We start from the raw sequence: 24,964 nt of genomic DNA, 5'->3' as shown, positions 1-24,964 counted from the left end.
AGATGGGGTGTTTCAGGAATGTTCAAAATATAGCTTGAGATTTATAGAGCCACAAACTTTTCTTGGCTTCTCTTAGTCCATTTTATTTGATAAAACTTAACTGGTAAACAAAGTAGCTGCACATCCTCTACAAAACATTCATTAGGTTATCTTGCTTTATACCAAACTAGAGTTTGTTTGCACAAAGAACTAATGAGAGGGGTTACCGAAGGACTTCAGTCTCTTCACTTCTTGCAGGAGGACAAATTGTTTGCAATACCAGCACTAATGAATACAAATAAAAGTAACTAGCATTCTAACGTATTACTCACTTTCAGGGAGTCCAGCTCCACTGTTAAAATAGTAAAAGATGTTTCTTTTAAAAAGTCCTTTGAGGGGTTTGATGTTAGGGGAGTTGAAATTTCTATTAGCATATATAAAGTGCTCTGATGAGCAGAGCTAGATCTTAGAAACCTGAATAAGGCAATTTCTCTAAGTAGTGTTTCTGCCTTGCCATTTAAAGCATGGCTCTGATTAGTGCTGTATATTATACATTTCATAATGAATGTATCATTGGCATTTAAATTAGTTGGGATTAACATAATACATTTCTGTGTCCAGAAACATTTCGAGTTTGAGAAAAGCCTCAAAATTTAACACCCAGTTGGTATAGATAAAGACAGTGCTGACCTTTCTGGCTTAATCATGAGTCTTCAAAATTGAGATAGAATATTTTGCTCTCACCTTTGGGTCCTAAAACCTCACTTGACAGCCAGACATTCTGGACCATACCCCATGTGGAGAGATTCCTGACCACCCTCTTTCACCAAAGCAGTAGTTTCCCATAGAGTGTCTGCATTCCAGGAAATACACAAGATGGTCCTTTTGAATTCATTTTATTAACTTAAAAAAATTAAGCAACAAAGTCTATTAATATTGAATATACAGATTGAGACTGGTTCTATTATAAACCTATAGGTGAGAGGGATTTAAGGATTACACTATAGTAAATTTTGGGATTATATCACATTGAGTAGAAAAAAATATTTACAATTTTTACTGAAATGAGAAGGTGACATGGAAGTCCTAAGCAGCATAGAGAGACTGGTTGTCTTATTGTAAAATTCTTTAAAAAGTTGGAAAATTTGAAAATGAGTTGCATGTTTTTCTCTTAAAAAAAAAACACAACTGTTCAAGATTTCTAACTTTTCTATGATCAAAAATGCCTGCTCAGCAATATTTAAACACACACGCACCTTAGCATTTCCCAATGTAAAAGAGGTATTTTTAATAGGAAGTGAGAAAATAACTGGTTCAGAAAATATATCTTGCTATCAAGACAAAGTTTTGAAAACAGATGTTTGGCAATGTTTTCATCATTATGCAACTTTGTTACTGAAAACAATTTAAGTGTGTCATGTATAAAACACTCATTTGCATCCTTGACAATTAAATGTTATGTATTTCATAGAAATACATATTTATTTGTGCTAATGCTTTATTTAGAGTTTTTATACCTATGCTTTTAAAAGAGATTGGCCCATATTGTACTTCTTCCTTGTGCTCTCTCTCTCTCTCTGACTTCAGAGTTTGGAACTCTCCCATTCCTTAAGTTTGAAAGTGAGGCCAAAATAACGTTATGTATCCTTTGAAGATTAAGTAAAACTTGTACTTAAAATTACCTGGTTTTGTGCTCATTTTGTGGGTAGATGCTTGACTACCTATTGACTATACTGGTTTTAAATTAATTAGGTTTTTTTTTTATTTCTTCTTCTGTCAATTTAGGTAATATATTCTGTTTTCTAGAAAATTGGCCAGTTCATGCAAATATTGGCATAAAAGTTTATAGAATTTACCATTCATTTGTAACATTTTTGTTCTACATCTAGCCATGTTCCTTTTTGATTCATAACATTTTTCTCATCTTTTTAAAAATAATTTTGTCAGAGAAACTTCTTTCTAAAGAATAGGTCTATATTTGTTTTACATTAATTTTTGTTCTAAGTTCTTTATCTCCTGAGTTTATATCCTGAGTTTACTTTCTGAATTCGCTTTTCTATTTTGAACTTTTGGTACTAAACTCAGAGAATATTGATTTTCAGGGTGTCTGTTATGTGAATTTAAGATAATGTTCCTTACAAGCCATTTTAACTGCCTTCCACAAGTTTTGATATTAGTATCTCATTGCTGCTTAATTCTAACTTTTACATTGATTTCTTGACATTGTGGTTTAGAGAACAGTATCTGAAGTCAAATTGTCTGGGCTTTCCATGTATGCTCCATCGTTCACTGGATCTGTGCTTTACTTTCCTCATCAGCAAAATAATAAAAGAACAGAACCACTATTTAACCACTGTAAAAGCCACAAGGGTTTTGTGACATATATAATATGCATGGTACCATACATGATCCATGATAAGCACTGTATTAAAATTGGCTGTCAATATCACCATCATCCAAACATCATTACTATGAAATCCATGACTTTGGATAGTGTTGCTTTAAAATGCAAACTATATGAGTTTTATTCATATATTCAACACATATTTTTGTATAACTTTATTGCCTCTGATCAGACAATATCACACTGATTCACTGATATTTGTCACAATTGGCTTTGTGGCATGGTATATTTTTGTATAGGTTTCAAGAATGTTTGAAAATAATCTCTTTATTCTGTAATTGTTGGGTGAAAGATTTTGTATACATACACTAGACAAAACATGTTGTTATTCAATTTGTATATGGAATAAAATGTATATGCTTGATACTAATACTTCACAGTTGTGTTTAAATCTTCAATATGAATTTGTTAATTTCTTCTTGAGATAATTTCAATTTTTGCTTCATGTTTGAAGATATATTGTTAGTTACACATAGGTTCAAACTGCAACACATTCTGGGGTAATAGCAGATTTCATTGACATTTCACTATAAAATGATCCTATCTTTAATAAACTTTTTGAGTTCAAGTCTAACTTGGTGTGATATTAACATAGCATTTGTCTAATATATTTTTCCATTTACTTCCTTTTAACCTTTTGGTGTTATTGTTTTGCTCTCTTTCTTATAAATTTTTAAAAAAAAAGAAAATCTCTGTGCTTTAACTGTTCCTATGTTTAATCAATTTGCATATATTGAGATGTTTTTATTTATTTAGATTCCTCTACCATTTTGTGTTGTGTCTTTTGTTTTCTTCTTCTTTCCTGATATTTAATAAACTGATTGCATTATCTTTATTCTCTCTTTACAATATTGGAAGTTCTTTTAGTGGAGACCCTTGCATTTTGCATTGTTTTTAAATCTTGGACATATGAGTTTAATTACCTGCCAGACCATTTACATGGAAATATGTGGAAACCGAATGGAAACAGTGTCATAAATAGGTCAAAAGTAAGTATTTTAGACCAGTATTTTGCATTTAAACCAGTTAGATTTAGACAGACATTCACCAGATTGGACCATTTTTTAACACTTAAAACTTTTTTTGCCAAAATTTAAAAAAAAAATTATGAAAGCTGGTTTCCAGAGATTGGCTATTTTTTTTTAAACATGATTCAAGTTTTTTTTTCACATAATTTTAAATCTCAAGTTTCCTTTGAGAAATTTATCCAAAATGTTAATTTTTCATTTTTTGACTTAGACTTTATGTAACAGAGTGCCCTGAATTGATGTTCATAAGAATATTTTTCTCTAGGGCTTACTGGTTTATATCTTCCTTTTAAAAGTTATAAATATCATTTTATTTAAGTTGTTATTCTCAAAGATGTTATGGAGAAAAATTTATTAATTATACATCTATAAATTCCTACCCTTCGCTCTCTCTTTCCCCTTTGAACCACGTGGATGCAGAATTTATGACATACTAGGGAAGACAAAGCCATGAGATAGGAAGACCTTGGCCCCTTACACTGTGTAAAAGACCTGGGTCACTGAAACTACTTACCCAGGGAGACCTGATCACCTTTTATGCGAACAAGAAGAAAACTTGTGTTAAACTATTGAAGTTGTAAAGACTATTTGTTACAGCAGCTACCATTATCTTACTGATACAATTCCATATTTTTTAATTCATTGATAATTTCTTTTTAACAGATGTATATAAGCATTTAGAGTGATTATTAATACAGTTAAAGTAATATTTACCATGATTAACTGTTCTAATTATTGCATTTGCTCTTTTTTCCCTTGTTTCCCCCTTTTGCTAACTTCTCCAGTTACAAGTGACCATTTTTTGTATTCCACTCTTAGCATCTCAATTACACTTACTTTAAAAACATTTTTAGTAGCTGAGTTAGCAAATCAAATATGCATTTTTTTAACCAGTATAAGTCTACCTTCAAGTAACTCTATACTGCTTCATGTATATTTAGCGCAGCTATCTTAAAGTATTCCCACTTCCTCCCCCCTTCATTTACTTTTTCATTCATTTCATCTGTCCATGTGCTATAATAACCAAATGCATTGTATATTATTATTATTATTGCTTTAAAGTTAACTTTTAGTGCAATTAAAAACAAGTAAAATAACGAGTTCATTTTACTTTGATTTATTACTTCCCCACCTTTCTTCATGCAGATCTGAATTTCTGACCTGTATTAGTAATATAGAACTTCTGACCTATTTGTAACGTAGAACTCTATATTGGTGTTTTTTCTGTCAAAATGTTAACTATTTCCCTCCATTCTCTTATTACTTACATGGTTTCTGATAAGAAGACCACTATAATTTTTATCCTTGTTCATCTATATAAGGGCTATTTTTTTCTGTGGCTTCTTACAAGATTTTCTCTGTTTCTATTTTCTGTAGCTTGAATGATATTCATAGGTCTAATTTCTTGGTTGTTGGGGTTTTTTTTTTTTAATGGGGTGATTTATCTTTCTTAGTGTTCTCTGAGCTTCCTGGATCTGTGGTTTAGTGTCTGTGATTAGTTTTGGAAAGTTCTCAGCCATTTTTACTCCATATATTTCCTTTGCTCTCTTTCTGTCTTCTCCTGGTATTTTAATTATACATATTACATTTTTTGCAGTTGTCTTACAGTTCTTGGATGTGCTGCAAGTTTTTTAAATTATTTTTTTCCTTTACTTTTCAATTTGGTAAGTTTCTGTTGACCTATCTTCAATTTCACTAGCTCTGTCCTTAGGCATGCCCAGTGTACTGATGAGCACATCCAAGACCCTCTTCATTTCTCTCTTTGATTTCTGGTGTTTCCTTCTAATTCTTCCTTATAGCTTCCATCTCTTCACTTACATTACTCATCTGTTATTGCATATTGTCTAGTGTTTCCTTTAGGGTTTTACCTTATTAATCATAGTTATTTTAAATTTGGATAATTCTAACATCTGTGTCATATCCAAGTTTGATTCTGATTTGTGCTTTGTCTCCTCAGACTGTTTTTCTTGCTTTTTGGCATACTCTGCATTTTTTTTTTTTTTGGAAAGCCAGACATGTACTAATGTTTGCCGTAAATGTAGGTAGGACCCAGAGGATTCAGTATCCTCCAGTGTTCTTGTTTTTTTCTTCCCTGTTGATTTTGTGCTTCCCTAAGTACTCTTCTTCAGAGACAGTCTGCATTTTACAGCTCTTTCCATTATAACCCACTATCATTACATTGGAGTCCTGTTGGTGTGGTGGTACAGTGTGGGAGAAGGGAAGCATTCTGCAATGTTAAGATTAAATCTCAGTTTAAACCTGAGTCCCTGGGCTGTGACCCTCACCAATGCTTCACCATAATATAACTTCTTGCCCCTTAGGTAAAACCAGAAGGCTAGCTGGAGTGAGAATGCCCTTCCGCCAGCTAAGATAAAGCTCTGTTGAAATCTTACTCATCAAGCATGTGCCTTTATTATGGAGAACTCCTGGGAATATTTTACAGTGACTGCTCTTCCCCTCTCCATACCAAAGCCACAGTGGATCTTTCTTGGATCTTCATTGTGAGAACTGGTGGGGTTCCTGGATCTTAAATCTTAAAAGGGCCCATAAAACTGCAACCTCCATGAGGTTCTCGTTCTCAGGTGAGTCCATACTCAAGTTTCAGCATTTCTTTAACATTCTCATTTAAGGGTCCCTACCAGATTATGGCACCAGCAGATTCCACTGAATTAATTAATCTGAAGTAAGTATACTTCAGCTGTGCCTCTGGATTTACCCTTCTCATTGAAATTTGGGTGAGAAGCTTACCCTGCAACCTCTCTTCTCTGATGAGTGAAGGAAAAGTCATAGATTTTAAGTGTGTTCAGCTTCATTATTTATAAGGACAGAAGTGACAACTTCCAAGCTCCTTATATGTTGGAACTGAAATGGGAAGTCCTGTTTAATTTTGTATTCATTTGACATTTCTTCCCATCACATGAACTAACTGCTCTTCCCCATTACTATGTGTCAGCTTCACATGCTTTCAATGTGCCATGGAAAATGAATACAGACAAGTCCTTCTCTCTGAATGTGAGACAAAATTGCCCACAGGAGTCAAACTTTTGGAGATTGTCTAAAAATCAAACAAAAACTGTGTCTAGAAAGCAGGTGTGATCATGAACAGAGCACTTGGCCTTGAAAGTCAAAGAAAGAGGAGCATTGTCTTTTTAAAAGAGTTTTTTCTAACTGAGATTAAGATACTTACCTAGACTGGTTAATAAGAATGTAAGTGGAAGCAAGGACAGGGGTTGGATTTCCTCAAGCATATTCTTGTGCATATATATATATACTGCTCTTGCCACACTAATTCAGAGCTATGGGTGTGTCTTACAAATCTTACAAAGTCTTATGGCATGTTCCCGTAAGACTTCATTATGCACCAAGGCAGTCATCATCCCCTGCAAAGTAGCAGTGTCTGGGAACAAGTTATTCTGAAATAATAAAGGTATTCATTTTATTGACATTTAAAATGCATGAGAACATTTATGACCAAACTCAAATATTTCTCTCACCATGAATATATGGCATTAATTATCAATACTGCTCCAGGGAAGGATATGCTTATAACATTATGAAGCAGATCTTTCTTTTAGGTTAGGGATGTTTGCATTTGGTAGGAAATTATTGTGTTGGTTAATCTGGCCTGGTCTCTGATGACATCTTCCTGAAAACATCAACATGTTTCTCCATGGGTTGCATTTCAGAAACATTCAGCATTACATTCTAGATCATGACAGTAGAAAGCTGTATGCAATACTGTAAAATATTACAATTTAGGCATTGCTCGACTAGAATTGGCTAAGTCAGATTTCATTTGAAAACAAATGTGTCAAGTAATAAAGGACAAAGAATATAACTTACAATAGTCATTATTACCTTATATAAAATGCAATGACCAAGTAACCACATTAGCTGGCAATCCTATACAGACAATATAATAGTATTTTTAATATTGATAATAATAGTAACATGGTATTTTCAGCCCTACTCTGGGATGAAAGATTTTTGACCCCTCTCATTTTCACAACAGTTTTTAATTGGAAACTTTTGTGAGAAGCACAGAAGTCTTATAATGGCCTTACCAAATAATTGATCCCTAGAGTCCTTTCCAGATTAAAAAGGCAGTGGCCTTATCCTGTATTTCTAGATCAGGTGAGTAAAGACCCTACTAAAATTCTCAAGCCATATAGTACCATCAATTACTGAAATAGCAACCTTCAGTGCTAGAGTTTGGAAAGTTCAAAATTGAAGGGGAAAGAAGAGGTTTTAAAACATGACTTTACTTCATTAGCAACAGCCCAGACACTCATGAGAGAAATTAAAGCAGACACCAATAAATGGAAATATATCCCATGCTCATGGATAGGAATAATTAATATTGTCAAAATGACCATCCTGCCTAAAGCAATCTACAGATTCAAAGCAATCCCTATCAAAATACCAACAGCATTCTTCAACACAGTAGAGAAAATAGTTCTAAAATTCATATGGAACCACAAAAGAGCCCGAATAGCCAAAGCAATCCTGAGAAGAAAGAATAAAGCTGAGAGAATTACACTCTCCAACTTCAAGGTCTACTACAAAGCCACAGTAATCAAGACAATTTGGTACTGGCACAGGAACAGACCCATAGATCAATGGAACAGACTAGAGAGCGAGATATAAACCCAAGCACATATAGTCAATTAATGTACGATAAAGGAGCCACGGATATACAATAGGGAAATGACAGCCTCTTCAACAACTGGTGTTGGCAAAACTGGACAGCTACATGTAAGAAAATGAAACTGGATTATTGTCTAACTCCATACACAAAAGTAAATTTGAAATGGATTAAAGGCCTGAATGTAAGTCATGAAACCATAAAACTCTTAAAAGAAAACATAGGCAAAAATCTCTTGACTATAAACATGAGCAACTTTTTCCTGAACACATCTCCTTGGGCAAGAGAAACAAAAGCAAAATGAACAAATGGGACTACATCAAGCTAAAAAGCTTCTGTACAGCAAAGAACACCATCAGCAAAACAGAAAGGCATCCTACAGTATGGGAGAACATATTCGTAAATGACATTTCCGATAAGGGTTAACATCCAAAATATACAGAGCTCACCTGCCTCAACACCCAAAAAACAAATAACCCAATTAAAAAATGGATGGAGAATATGAACAGACACTTCTCCAAAGAAGAAATTCAGATGGCCAACAGGCACATGAAAAGATATTCCACATAGCTAATTATCAGGGAAATGCAAATTAAAACCACAATGAGATATCACCTCACACCAGTAAGGATGGCCAACATCTAAAAGACAAGCAACAACAAATGCTGGTGAGGATGCAGAGAAAGGGCAACCCTCCTACCTTGCTGATAGGAATGTAAACTAGTTCAACCATTGTGGAAAGCAATATGGAGGTTCCTTAAAAAACTAAAAATAGAAATACCATTTTACCCAGGAATTTAACTCCTAGGAATTTACCCCAAAGGAAACTGGATCTCAGATTCAAAGAGACATATGCACTACTATTTTTATCACAGCACTATTTACAATAGCCAAGAAATGGAAGCAACCTACGTGTCCATCAGTAGATGAATGGATAAAGAAGATGTGGTACATATACACAATGTAATACTATTCAGCCATAAGAAGAAATCAAATCCTACCATTTGCAACAACATGGATGGAGCTAAAAGGTATTATGCTCAGTGAAATAAGCCAGGTGGAGAAAGAGAAGTACCAAATGATTTGTCTCATGTGTGGAGTATAACAACAAAGCAAAAACTAAAGGAACAAAACAGCAGCAGACTCACAGACTCCAAGAAGGGACTAGCGGTTACTAAAGGGAAGGAATAGGGGAGGGTGGGTCAGAAGGGTAGGAGAAGAGGTATTATGAGTGGTACACACGGTGTAGGGGTGGGGGTCATGGGGAAGACAGTATAGCACAGAGAAGATAAGTAGTGACTCTGGCATTTTTTCTACGCTGATGGACAGTGTCTGCAAATGGGGTATGGGGGGGACTTGATAATATGGGTGAATGTAGTAACCACAGTGTTTGTCATTTGAAACCTTAAGGTTGTATAACAGTGATAGCTTAATAAAAAAAAATCTCAACTTTTCCAAGAGCTATCTCAGAACCCACTAATCAGAATAAACAAAATGTATAAACAAAAATAAAAATTGAAAAGTTTTTCATTCCAAAAAATACACACTTGAGATAGATGATAAAGATGGTAAAATAATTGCACATTTACTGAAAACATTATGAATTGAGTTGTAATATAATCTAAGTTTACATAAACACTTACTTAGATAAAATATTAAACTGAAAAAACCTTACCTTTGGAGATACTTTCTAACAATTTATGATATGAAAAATTCAAATCATAGATAGCATAAAACAGTCAAATGCAATACTATTTTCCCTTGAATTTTTAGACTGCTTCAGTAACAGAACTAGGAGTTATTCCTATGCACAAATATGTGTGAAATTGTCTACTATTATCACAAAGCACTGTTATCTCAAAACAACATGCTTGAAACTAGCTACAAGCATTTCTTACCCAAGAAAACCAGAGTATGTACTTCATAAAACACTAAAATATGAAATGTTATAATTGCAAAAAATAAACATATATGTGTATTTTCTTTGAAAATCTTTGTATATAAGAATGTATATTCTTAATTTTAAAGGGTGCCTGTAAACCTCATTGAATTTAATATTTTCAGTATATACTCTAGCAGCTTTTAGTAAACCAAACAAAAACTAATAACTATTACTTAATCTCATATTTGTATGTAATTATACACAGAAAGCAAATTCAATCAAGAAGTAGGAGAATCACAATGTCCTCAAGGAGGTAACAATATCTGCTCTCTAACTGACATTTGAAAACCTCCAAGTTCTTCTAGAACACATATCTGTTTTATATCCCAAATTTAGCAAATGTGAGTCAGAGCTCTCTGGTAAGGAGGTATGAAGACTTGACAAAAGCCACATCCTGATGCCACTGTTAAATTTAGTATCATCATCCACTTGCCTTTGAAGCATGGAAATGAGGAGACATCTGTCTCCAACACTTATCATCTATGTCTGATTGCTACCTCCTACTTGACACATAATCAGGAAATGAAAGCCCTGGTTTGTGGAGGCCAAGCCATTGTGGCTCTATTTCTTGGCGGAGAGTTAGGGTTTCTTTTTTGTTTTTATTATTGACCAATTGACCCAGATTTTAGAGCCGCAGCACTAAATAAACTTCATAAATTTTTCAATCAGGAATAGAAAGTAAGTGTTGGTGGTGGGCCTGCTCTATATCACAAGCCTTGCATGTATGTCCTTTAATACAGGAACTCTCCTTCTGAAAATGTACAGGAAATAATTACGTATAAATATGTAATTATATGGATCTTCATTGCAGAATATTTACAACAGAGAAAACTTGTTCTCAAATTGTCCAAAAATTCACAATTATTAAAAAGCCCAAAAATGTAAGATGAATAAAACAGACTATTTTGCAATCCCAATAAAAGTGATAGTCTAAATATATGTAGTCATATGGAAAATGCCCTTGTTATAGTTATGTGAAAAGAATGAAGTATAAAATAGTAGGAAAAATGTGGTCCCATTTTTTTAATGCAAAGAATTTATATATTTTTATTTATATTTATATATATGTAAAACATTTATATACATATAAATAGTATTATATATATATAGTGATTCTGGGGTATTGGATTTTAACTTAATTTACTTTTTCATTATCTGTATTTTCTAGTTTTACTCAATTAACATCTATTACTTACATAATGAAAAGTTCTACATTAGTACTAATAGAAAATGAAACAATTGAAGTGCAGAACATACAAGTGTTTCCTTTGCCCTCTCTCCTGTAGCTTAATACAACACAAAGAAAGCCATATTAACTACATTAGAATTAAAACAATTAATAGTAAGTACTAAACTAATACGAGCAAAATTGAATTGCATGTGACTTACTTAAATCAGTATAAATGTCATACATTAAAAAAATTCAACTTAGAGGAATGCTCATATCTGACTTTCTGCTAAATTTCTGGGTCATTGTGGGCAAGTCAAAATTTCAGTTATCATATTCATAGACTAATATGGGAGGAGTAGACAATTTCTAAAGGCCCTTTTAGATGTAATATTCTATTAATGACTGGAAAAATACTCTTAAATTGGATTATACATACCCTTGACTTCTTTCAGCCATAGAAGACCCCACACCAGTTCCAACAACAATTGTACACAAGATCCCCTGGACAGGGACTGTGCCTTTCATAAATATTTACCCTTTAAATAAGTCTCCTTTACATAATAACAGCTCAATAAATATTTGGTAACAAGTCATTCTTCTTGCTATATTCATATTTTCATGACCTCAGGAAACCTGTCCCAGGAAAGCTCCAAAAATTCAATTGACTTTTCTGCACAATAGCAATAGCTAATCTGGCATAAGATGCAGAACTAGTGTAAAAATTAGTTATAGAAGACACAGTACACAGGCTTTAAGTTAACTGTCCTCATTCAAATCTCTCCATGAGAGAACATGGCCCCCCAAAGCCACTGACACCATTGCTCTTACGCTCTGTTAAAGCTCTCAGACATCTTCCATAGTGGTTCTGTTTGATCCACCTTTCGGGTTTGCCTTCCCTTTGTTCTTCAGAGGAGCATAGAACTGTTTTGGTAATTTCATCAGCTTCAGGAAAAAAAGAGACTGTAAGTGTGATGGCTCAAATGCCCAGTGAACACATCTGTCAGCATGTTCTGCGTGACAAACAAAAGATGAGCCTCCAGTCAAAGCCTGAGTGGCCAGCAAGCAGAATGGGCATTGAGGACAACTTAAAGTTAGAAAACTAACAGGCCAGCAGCCTGGACACTCAGAAGAGAAAGACCTATGGCAACAGCCTCAGCTGACCAGGGACAGGGTGAAGTCAAGTCACATGGGAGACTGGAAAATGAAGCATTATCACTGCACTAAACTGATGCAAATCATCTTCCTTGTTGTTCCTTTACAACTTGTATTTATTTATTTAATTTTGTGTCTGTAAGTGGAAAAATACATCATATGGTTTAATTCATTAAATTAATAAAAAGTTTCAAGACTTGGTGTGGTGCTCATTTTGACGAAAGACCTGAATACCAAATCATTATGCTGTACACCTGAAAATAATAAAATGTTATATGTCAATTATACCTCAATAAAAAAGGAACTTGCAATTTTCCAGTTATCATATAATATTTACTACATTGTAAAATTTTTAGTAAAACTAAGGAAACTTATTTAACCAGCATTATATTTACTTTTGGAAATATGGATCAGCAAAGAGATCAACTAATAAAATAAATGCAGCAAATTATTTTAAGTAGAAAGATATACCCACAAAGAAAAAGAAAAATATGTGAAGGCAATTGTAAATGTTTTCCAGGACTTTTGGTATAAAAATCATGTGTTGGACTCATGGGTCTCTTTTACTCCAAACTGTATCATAATGGACTTTGGTTTGGAAAGCTTTTGTGTTTTAACCATAATTAGTTAGGGGAGTCAAATCAGCAAATGTCAAAAAAACGTCTGTTGTTTAATTTAGCTATGTATAGAGACTCCAAACACTGTACATGTGTGTGCAAGATACTTATTTTCTCTTACAAGTATACTATCATTTAGAAACTCAAATAAATGTTTATAATTGTGGCTATGCAAGAAATATGTAATAATACCTCTAATAAATCCTCTTTTGGATAAATAAACTATGGTGGTTGCATTATGTTGCATTTGAATGTGCCTCTTATATGGCATATATGAGAATATAAGATGTCAGAAAATAAAACAGTAATCAACTTTAAATATATTTCATCTAAGATCCATGGAATCTGAATGATACCACCAATCCATGAAATTCTTAAGATGCTCCTTCCTCCATGAACACCCCAATTCACCCCAAATGACATTTTCCTCTTGTAAGCCCCCTCAAAATTTTATTTTCATCTCTGTTCTTCATGTTCTAACCATTGTGTCATGTGCAGGATTGACTTAGATTCATTTGTCGTTCAGCTACATTGTGAACTCCTGCAGGGAAAAGGGTATGACTTAGAAACATGGATAACCTCCATCCACACACATACATACTGCTTACCACACTGTAATCACTTAATAAATGTGTATTGAATAAATTCCTATCTTCTTTTCCCCTAGACAGCTCTGGAGTCAGAGGAACAATAACCTTTCGAGCTTGTATTTATTTTGATTTTCTTCCTGGTCCCGTGCAATGCTCAGCCATATCTGTATAGGACTAGTGATACGAGTGCTTTTTACCATCCAAAAAAGACATTCCCTCACTGTGAGCAACCTGAAAATAGCAATGACTAATCGACCAAAGGTGATGTGAGGTTTGAGGTAAAAGCAGTGACGACACGGGGCCATCCCGTCCGCTGGAATGGAGGCCTACTCCGCTGAGCAGTGGGGGGTCATGTTGGCACCTGCACTAGAAGTCAGTGGGACACAGAAGAGAGAGCACTGGATGGGGATCAGAGGCCTCTGTGCCAGTTATCATCTGCCACTAGGTAATTAGAGCTTGTATTTATTTTGATTAAGTATTTTTTTTAAGTATTGCATCTAAGTCCGAAACATGATAATAATGGTAATAATAATAATAATAATAATAATAATAATAATAGCTAACATTCATTTACTTAACAGATATTTGTGAGGACTTACCATGTGTCAGATACTTTTCTAGGCAATGAGGACACAGTAGAGAACAATCATACCCAGCTTCATGGGGTGTACATCCTACTTTAGGGTACAACATTTAACAAGCTTAACCCAGTATGTCTAATGGAGAGGAGGATATAAGATAAAAATAATACTAGGCCCGGTGATGGGAAGTGCCAAAAGCATGTCAGTGCCCACCACTGGATACCCTTTAGGTGGCATACATCTCACATGTGTTCTTTCATTTAATCCTAATAACAATCTAGGAGATAATTATTATTATTTATTTATGCTTATTATGCAAATGGAGAAAAAATGGGCACAAACACATCAATTAAATTTCCCAAGATCACAGAGATAGTATGTAATGAAACCCCAGAGCCCAAATTCTAACCGCTATGTGGTACTATCTGCTGTGAGATGATAATACAAATCTTTAATGATTTCATCACCCAAAATAAGCACATACAGTCTGTGCAGTTAGAACTCTTTGTTTTTCTCACTATGTTTATCATGTAAAAGCTATTGAAAGAGTGTCAACATTTTTTTAAGTTGGCATCCTGACAGATTTTTTACTTAAATCATCTTGGGCAATACATTTCAAAAGCAGCATGTAACTACAATTAAAAGATCAAAATTGAATAACAGCAAAAAATCATCACTAAGGTTCCATATGCTGTGGTCCTCAGCCTTCGGCCCTGCTCTGTTGGAGAAGCGTCATAAATGGATAAACCATTGGAGACCGGATCATCTTTGCACATCAAGTCTGTTCACATTTCAGTGGAACAGAACATCAGAGACTGTAATGGAGTCAGATTTCCCATAAAGCAGACACACCCAAGGGTAGCACTATAGAGGCATGGTTAAGGGCAAGGGTTCTGTCCTGAAATAGACTCAGCTTCAAGCTTGCTCTCTCACTAGCTCTATCTTCTTAGATAAGCCCACTCACTTCTGTGAACTCTAGTTGCCTTATCTTTAAAAGAGGAAGGATAATAATAACAACATTGTAACTTCTTTCTAAAAATTAAGAGAAGAGAGTTCATGTATGCAAAAGGCACAGTACATAGAAAATTTATAATAAATGTTTCCACCACTATAATCATGAATAAATGTACCATCTTGAGCAAAAGGGATTTGCAAATCTGGAAGAGTAACAGGTCTGACGCCTAACAGGACACTTAATGTTATTTTTCAAATAACCCACTCTACGCATAAATATTGGAGGAATCACTACTTTCTTTTTGCAAATTGCTGCCTCAGGAATATGTTTAGACACATAGTTAACAGTAGCAGCATTTCCAAACAAAAAGGGCAATGACATAACTTTGACTTGTTTTGTACATTTATACAAAAACTCAACTAATGAGTGTCGCACAAGAAGAAAGAATGAAGATGACTCCACTGGTATATAAAAATATTCATATGGTCTCAGCCCCCATCGTCAAGTCACAATAGCCACAGACGATCTGATCGTTTCCTCTCATCCCTGCTTGGATGACTTTAAGGCACTTCCCAGCAAGCAGACTCATAACATTAAAGCAACGTTCATTCCCAATTTATACCAGATTTTATCCCATCATATCAACAGTCCATATAGCCAAAGAAAGGGCTTTCTTACACATTGTTTCCATGGTGTTTATGTGTTTCTACCCTAAACAGACAGATGCAGATGAAGCAATGCATGTCAATCCCATTATGAGGCTGTGAAATGGGCAGAAGTTCTGTTACTCACTCATGCAATCACACACATTGGGAACATCCTGTTTATTTGGCTAGGCCTCTGATGATTGGCTGTGGTGTATCAGCACATTACTGACAGCTGGGAATTTCTCCAGTGGAACATGCCTTTCCTATGACAAACATCCAAAGAGCAACAGAAACACGTGTTTGCCCACTGTGTCCATACAAAGCAGCAGTTTCTCCAAATGCACATCATATTGGGTGTTGGGTTGGCTGAAACGCCACCAAGGGCCCCCAGTGACCTTCAGAGGCGGTATGAGATAATACATTCTTGGACCCCTATTTCCGGACTGCTCTGAGCAAGGTCAGGATGGCAAATATCCCACTTCCACAATATCAGATGTTACGGTAATTCCTTTTAGCTAATGTGTAAGAGCAAAGGAATGCCTTCAAACCTCATCTAGGCCCTGTGGAATCTGTTGAAAATGCATGACAGCTGTGGGCTTTGGCGAGGCCGTCTGTGAATGTATGAGATTTGGAAACAATTCAAAGCTAGAAATAACTGTACAACTCATAACCCTGCACCACTGCTCGTTTGCCCTCTCTCTCTCTCCCTCTCTCCCCCATTCCCTCTCTCCCTCTCTCCCTCTTTTTCTCTCTCTCTCTCCCTCCACCACTCCTTTCACACACACGTAGCTGCACCCCCATCTCATCCTCATGACTTTCAAGCACTTCGTGTCCGAGAACTATGGGTAACATCCTCCACACACAAACACAGATGTGAAAAGAAGAAAGAGGCAAGGGAGGCGGTCAGAGCAACAGAACGATTTTAATAAGGCACAAGAACAGGAAATTGAGAAAGAGCCTTTTTTTTTTTTTAGTACCCAACTGGGAGCTGAGGAGCCGCAATGCACTCCACACTTGTTCAAGAGCCTGTTGCAGTCAGAATCGCCATTGAATGTTCCCGTGATTGATAGAAGCACGCGTTTCCTAAACCTGCCTTATTGTGACTATTCACACTTAGCTCTTGTAACTTTTATATGTAATCTATGCCCCTCGCCATTTACGCTCTCACAGAGTTTGTGAGTCATGCTTTTGAAAAGAGGAGGATGATTAGGAAAAGCTGCTGACAGAAACAAGGTCTGTTCAGATACTGTTTTTTTTTAACTAAATAACTAATATTCCAATGTCTTATTGATTCTCACCTCAGAATTCCTACTTTTGACATTTTGACTTGAATGCTATCTCAAGATTCAAAGACACTCCACAACCTGATTTATAACTAGCATGACATCCTGAAAAATACTGGCTTTTCTGTGACTTCTGCTACTGCTATGAATATTTAAAATGTTACCTCCTGGCACAATCAGCTTGTCCTAGTAGTTTTTCCTTGCTAGTTAACCCCAGCTTTGACACAAAGGGTGGCTGTGTCAGTCATTAACAGCAGACTCTTAACTAGCTTAAAATAAGCCACACATTATCATTATCTAAAATTTGGCCAAGAAGACACCCCAAGATGGAACCTTTAAAAGTAAAGACTTATTTCTACAGCTAATATCATCCCATCGATATCTCAAAATGAAACAAAACACATATAATATTTTAAAATAACTTAGGGCATGGAAAACAACATAATGGGGGAATAAACGATTCCTCCTGAGAAACTGTTGGATGCTGTCAAGCACCTCATCAGCCAGCTGGATCTACTCGAGTGCTCAGAAGCAAAAGAAAAATTATTCTGGCCATCAACGCACTAGAACACCTAACTCAAAGAATAGATTCCAAAGAAACTCACTTGGGGGACACAGATGCTCACTTGGGGGCATTTACTCTTACAGTACACTCAGTTCTAACAAGCCATGTTATTTGGCTTCCCAGGCCACAGTGGATTAGAAACAACGTGTTAAGGAAAGACAGGGTTCTGGGAGAAGAGAGTGTGCTGGCAACAATCAGGAAAACAGATGGTCAGCTTGCAGCAAGAGAACAGAGCAACAGTTCAGCAGTGTGACTGTCCAGGGCATTCAGCACAGAGGTCCCAGATCACAACACACCACAGAACAATAATGGATGTGCTGAATGTTGACCCTGAGTCATCAAGGAGAAGATACAGGCCAGTACATGAGAATTCACAGAAGTGTTTAATACATTTAGGGTATATTCACATCAAAATAATACAAAATTAGAAATCTTGGTACTTCAGAAGAGCTGATTTCCTTTATGTCTAAAATAAATATATATGAACTACTTCATTGGCCCCAAATAGCAGAGTTTTTATATTACTAATTATTTAAATATAGAAGATTTATAATAAGAACTTAATATCAGTGTCTTTTCTTTTTCTTATGCTCATACTCAACAAAGTATAATTTCAAGCCATCAATTTATTTAGCACTTCTTAATTTCAAGAATATCTACCATGAAAAGAAAATTAAAGAGACAGAGATTGTGCTTCTGTAACTCAATGCCTAACAATGGAAAAGTGTGAACATTTCATTCTAAACACACACACACACACACCCTCCACAGCGATGACATGAAAAGGGGAGTGAGCCTTTCATGTCAGTTTTACAAAAGGAAGGGCAGTGAATCAGCTATGATTTACTAGCTAATGAGCTAATTAGGCAAGAGTGAGGTGACAGGGGCATTTCTGACATGGAGCCTTGGTGGACAGTGAGTGAGGCAAGAGGCAGAGGTGCTTAGGAATCAGTCCATCTGGACGTGAGAGGGAGCGCCTGTCCTCCTGTCTCCCTGTCCCCGACGTCCTGCCTGGATTCCACGCTGCCAACTCCCCCTGGCGTTGGACTCACTGTGCCTCGTCCTGACCACTAGGGCGGGACACAGACTTGGCTCTTATCCTGTATCTGTGACTCTACCTGCTGGTAAAATCCTTTTATAAATTCTACCACGGACACTAGCACCACACACCCTTCTTCTGAGAACTAGCCTTTATCCCCCTGCATTAGTCTCCGGGCTGCCGTAACAATTCACCACCAACAGTGTGGCTTAATACAACAGAAATTTATTCTCTCATAGTTCTGGAAACAAGAGGTCAGAAACCAAGGCGTCAGCCAGGCTGTGAGCTCTGTGATGGCTCCAGAGGAGGTTTCCTCCTGGCCTCTGTCAGCTGCCGGTGACCCCAGGCATTCCTTGGCTTGTGGCAGCATCACTCCAGCCTCGCCTCCATCTCACTCGGCCTTGTCTGTGTATCTGTGTGCCTCTCCTCTTATACATACAGTCACTGAATTTAGGGCCCATCCTAAATCCAGTATGATTCATTTCAAGGTCCTTAACTAATGACATCTGCAAAGGCCCTATTTCCAAATAAGGCCACATTCTGAGATTCTAGGTGGACAAAGTGAAGAAAGATACTATTCATCCCACTACCCCATCCACATCCCACTACAAATCAGCCACATTTCATAGTATTATTCCATAACTCCAGCAAAGCATAAAATTCCAATGATAGACATCTGTGGAAACAGATGCATTACTTAGAAGCTAATGAAGCTTAAGCTTACAGCCCCATACTCACAATGACCCCAGCCAAGGCCCTGGGCCTAGTTTTGTATTTTTAATATCATTCTGTTTTTCTTATGAAGATCCCCAGAATTGTATTAGTTCAGGCCCCACTAAACCTGAAATGCCGCAGTTTCCCTCCTGACAAAATGAGAATGTCACACAGTTTTCTTTTCTGCTTCCCTTCTTCCTGCTTCAGATGCTGCCATAAGGATGTGATTATTATAGTAACAGCGGCCATCTTTCTATCATGAGTGGAAAGCTAAAGAATTTTAGACATTCTGCCCCTTGACATCATTTAGTACTGAACCAGCCCTGGAGCCCTCCCCCTCCAGATTTCTTGTTACGTGAGAAAAATACACAATAAGGGGTTGTTTATGATTTCTCCATCATACAGCAAAAAGTACTTGACCTATAGGCTGGGCCACCTGCCCTGGATTTTGGGGCTTGAGACACAGAGAGATTCGACAGTGTCCTTCTGTTGGCTGGAATCATAAGCTATAAAATTCTGGAGTGTTTGTAGAACCCAAGAATGGACTAACAGTTACCAAAGGGGAAGGGACTGGGGAGGATGGGTGGGAAGGGAGGGATAAGGGGGAAAAAGTGGCATTACAATTAGCGCACATAATGTAGGGGAAGGGGGGACATGGGAAAAACAGTAGATACAGAGAGGACAAGTAATGATTCTGTAGCATCGTACTACACTGATGGACAGTGACTGTAATGGGCTATGTGGGGGGAACTTAATAATAGGGCAAGTCTAGTAACCATAATGTTGTTCAAGTAATTGTACATTAATGATATCAAAATTAAAAAATTTTTAAATTTAAATTCTGGAGTGTTTGGCTACCTGAAGTCATGACACATGGATAAAACCACTCTAGAGAAAGACAAGAACAAACCTGACACATGGAGAGAAGCATGGCTGGTAGAAAGAGAATCCTGTGTGATTCCTGATGGTATGAGAGATGCGGCCTTTCTCCAGTGATGGTTTTCCCATTATTTCATTGCTGATCCTCCCATTAAAATCCCCTCTTTTGTTCAAACCAGTTCAAGAGGGGCTTCTTTCACTAGTGAGTTAAATAGACTAATTAATAAAGCTTCTTTTCTCTCTCCCAGATGTTAGCATTCCCTGTGTCTCTTTCTTCTCTTACCTTTCTTTCCCTTCCGCCAAGGAACTGGAATCCAATCCTGCCACTCCAAATGCCCCTGGTGCCTCAGAGCAAGCTGTGCAGTCAGACACAGCTGGGCTTACTTCGGGTTCTGTTACCAGCAATGACATGCTACCAAATTACCATCTCAAAGCTTCATTCATATTATTTCAAAGAGAAGAGTCATGGCAATATCAATCTCATGTGGTTCTAAGAAATAAATAAGCTGGTATGTATAGAGCATTTAATAGGATACTTGACACATAGTAAACACCTATGAAATATACTGATGATCGTCACACCGGCAAATATATCACTATAATTTCTGAACCACAGAACAAACATCCTTTGCTAATGCCAATTTCTGTCCTGCATTCTAAGCCTACATTTCTTATGTCTTTCTAAACCTTTCCACTAATATTTACCAATTTCATCTGGAACTAAACAGATTTACACTCATCTTTCTATCAGTCCTCTGCCACCAACACCGCAATTAACATGTGCAACCTAGTTAGTGACACTGCTGTACTCTCAGTCACCCAGGCTTGGACCATGGGCTACTACTGGTTGTGTTAACTACACTGTCACAGGTATGTATAATTTATTCCTAACTAAACAAAAACAAAACCACAGAGATTAGGAATTGCAGTTATTTGTGTTCTCTTGCATTTATTTAGCTAGGCAATAGTTTTTAAAGGAAATTGGAGACTGTAACCTTGAATCTATTGTGCGAGGCACAGGTGGTGGTTTAAAAACCAAACAAGATAGCTTTCTCTGGTCATAAAGGACTTGTCTTCTCTGTGAAGAGCTATGGCATGTGAGCAGACTACTTTATATTTATCATATTTTCCAGGCATTAGAAAAAATGCAAGGAGTTTATAGATTTCAGAATTAAAGATCACTCCTATCCTAAGTACACTTCCCTTTAGAGAGTGTAACACTTGGTAAGAAGGATATCCTCCTGTGGGACCCGCACTTGAGAGAATCCTACACACTATAAACACAAAACAAATTCATAAACTAATAATGGATGCCTTGTCATGTGGGATCCAGCAGGCAGTGCTGATCCAGCCCAACCTGTGATTTTAAACACTGGCTCTCATGTCAAACCTCTTTCAGGTCCCACATAATCAATTCTTTAAATCTCTTGCTGTTTGTCCCCAAAACGAGAGATGATTGCATCTGCATGACATGGGGTGGCATGAAGTCACCTGCTGCTGACTTCAGAAATTAGATGGCATCATTATATGGGAAAGACCTGAGCAACAGAATCAGTTAGGTAAGAGAAAACCTGAAGTAAATTAATTAATTTGTCACGCCCTCCTTCTCAGCATGGATGCAACAGATTCCTGCACAATGAAGGATCTTTCCCTGAGTGCTGCTGAGCAATCGATTTCTTTTCCACATGTTCGAGCATGGTGTCTGGATATATTTTTACTTTAGTAAGTCAGCATGTTTACAATAGGTAGATATGGAAGCTAAGGAAGTTTACAATATTAAACATTTCAAATCTTTCTTAAATTTTAGTATATGCAAGTCTAGAAATAATAGGCATGATCTATGGTATTGATTGTTTAAATTACCTTATGGATTTAGATATTGCTTTAAAAAGTGATAAAATCAGCATAATATTGGTAGCACTTTATTGAAAGAAGCTAAAATACTTAAAACATTTTCTGTGGTGGTGTTATTTTTATCATAAATCTCCCTATCAAAATGGCTAAACATCATGTGTAAAATGCATGGCAATTTAGAATAAAATACTGCTTTAAGAATCTTACTGACAGTTCCAGCTATGATAGCCTTGATAAAATTCTCCAAATTAAAATTACAAAACCTCCAAATTAAAATTACAAAAATAATCTCCAAATTAAAACACAAAAGTGTAAGAACTATGGTGGCTCAGGAAATGCTTTATAAACTGGCATCACTCAATGTAACACAATTATGAAAATAATCTTGATTGTAATAATATTACTGATTTCGTTGAAATGAAGACAAGAGAAAATTTAAAAAATAAATATACAATAATTTATTAACTATAATTTTATTTTATTACTTATCCTAACAAAGGCAGTTGGGAATGGGAGTGGGTGGGGAGTCTGCTTGGGGGAAGCTTGGACACCAGACACATAAAAAGGAAAGGCAGGCTGCGCAAGGCAGAGAGATCATATGAACAGCAAAAACAACTGAGTTGTAATGAGCAAAGTTTGTGGGCTAGGAGTAGGCTAGGGGTCAAGAAATACTGTTAAGAAGCACTGGGTAGCTGAGCTGGGCTAGATAGAGACAGTGTAGTGGTCTGAACCGTAGGTAACCCCCAAAAGATATGTCTTTATCTTTACCCCCAGGACCTATGAACCTAACCTATGTGGGAAAAAAGGTCTTCACAAATGAAATTAAGTTGAAGATCTTGAGAGAAGATCATTTTGGATTATGTGGGTAGACTCTAAACCCAATGATGAGAATCCTTACAAGAAGAGCAAAGTGGAAGGACATCTGAGACAGAGAAAAGGTACACAGAAGGGGAGGGAGTGCTATGAAGACTGAGGCAGAAAGTGGAATTTTGCAGCCACAGGTCAAGAAATGTCAATGGCTCCCAGAAGGGGAAGAGGCAAAGAAAAGGTTATCCACTAAAACCCACAAAGGGAGCATCACCTTATCTACACCTTGATTTTGGACTTCTGACCTCTAGAACTATGAAAGAACAATTTCTGTTCTTTTAAGCCATCCAGTTCATGGTAGTTGGTTATGACATCCCTAGGACACTAATACAGAGGGCCTTGAGTTCCACACTGAGTCTAGGCTTGCTCTGATGGGCAATTGTTTTATTTTGCGATTGAGGTGGTTTAAAGTTAAAAGATACAAGGTTGATAGTGAGTTTGTGCAGGGATTAGAGGGCAGGAAACCTGGAGGTAAACAATTATAGTAATTCAAGAAAGAGGTCATAAGATGGGGTCAAATGTATACATGTCAAACCTTAAGACAACATAACTCTCATACAGATGAATAGTCAAAGCTTTACTGAACTATTAGTAAGGAAATCAGCAGGATGTAAAGGCTGTTTCTCTTGCTGGTTCACTATACTGAAAAATACTGACACATAACATATATGGAGTCTGTGAAAGAAATCTGGGATAAGATTGCTAAACTAGGACAAAAAAAGAGAATAGTTTATTTTTCTTCAGGGCCAGAAACTATGAATTTTGGATTACTTTCTTTACTGTGCTGAAACTATTTGCATTGCTCCCAGAAAAATAAAGACATATACCTTCTCAGTTTACTCTAAGTTAATATCTATGCTTACGAAGTTGTAAAACGGTCTCATGGATACCAGTAAACATCAAGTCAAGGAAAATTCCACTCTTCAGATGGATGACCTTTTAAGTGAGATTAATAGACGATGCTATATGGAAAGTCATGCACTTATCTATTTGCCTGGCCTCCACGTTTTGGATAATATTGTCTTAATAACTGAGACTCAAATTGAGTCAAGAATAGAGGGGAATTTGAAGACCTGTATTTTAGAGCCCTTGCAAAGAAAGAATTTACAAGACTAAAAGTCATCTCACTGTTAAGGAGAATTAAATACATTAATATATGCTGAGAACTCTTGGAGGAGTACCTTCTCCAATGTTCCATCATTACATCATATTATTCTGATATAATTTGCTTCAACAATCTTCTAGGAGGATATACTTTTAATAAAATACATTTACATTCTTGTATTCAATACTATCTGAGTAGCTACTGTGTATATATTTACATAATACTTCCTTCAAGGTCTTTATCATATTGCTAAGGTTGAAAGGCATTAAAGGTTTAACACATGAGATAAAAAAAGAATAAAATATATGCACAATAAATGTGAACTATATTTAATCAAGTGTCAAAATGCATGATTCCCTCCTTATCTGGATTTTACATGTACAGTTTCTTGGAGAATTTTCATGTATTGGGGGAAGTTAATGAGACATGATTACAAAGCTAACAAGATACTAGATTTCATAGATGACCAGAAAGGAGAATCCTATTTTGCTTGAGTAGAACATAGTAAAACAGAATTCAGGCTTGATGAATTACATTTACATAATTTGTCCTCAAAATAGACTTAGTGACAAGATGAACTTTCTTAGAAATACACAAGCAGAAGTTTTTGTTGGCAGCTGATACAATCACAACTTTTTTGTTAAATAAAATAATCCAACAATTTTAAAAGATGTAAATGTGCTAGCAGCTTCTATTTTAGTGATTACATAAAAGAGAATTTTATGTCAACTTACACAATTAAATTTTGATTTTAACTTTGGAATTTGTCCAGTATTATACATATGTTGTGAAAAACATAAGAAACTTGTTTTCAGGATGCTACTTTGGACCCATGAATTTAATGAATGTGCTTAAATTTAGTTCCCACAATGCCTGGCTCACAACTATTATAGCATTTATTGTATTGTATTATAATTTTTCTTACAGTCCCCCACAATGGAATATTA

The 24,964-nt window shown here is 36.1% G+C and overlaps 2 long non-coding RNA genes across 4 annotated transcripts in view; one reads left to right on the top strand and one right to left on the bottom strand.

Annotated features, from left to right (window-relative positions):
• The window catches only part of LOC118930950 (uncharacterized), a 382,945-nt gene that overhangs the window by 24,648 nt on the left and 333,333 nt on the right, over nt 1-24,964 (bottom strand). The window lies entirely within an intron of this gene.
• On the top strand, nt 20,228-22,347 carry LOC130683843 (uncharacterized). Its single transcript, XR_008997857.1, has 2 exons — nt 20,228-21,415; nt 21,453-22,347. It is a non-coding gene; the product is annotated as an uncharacterized LOC130683843 (long non-coding RNA).

The sequence above is a fragment of the Manis pentadactyla genome, chromosome 5 (assembly GCF_030020395.1).
Source record: "Manis pentadactyla isolate mManPen7 chromosome 5, mManPen7.hap1, whole genome shotgun sequence".
Classification (NCBI taxonomy): Eukaryota; Metazoa; Chordata; class Mammalia; order Pholidota; family Manidae; genus Manis; species Manis pentadactyla.
The sequence above is the reverse complement of the archived record's forward strand: the minus strand, read 5'-3'. Positions and strand labels throughout refer to the sequence as shown.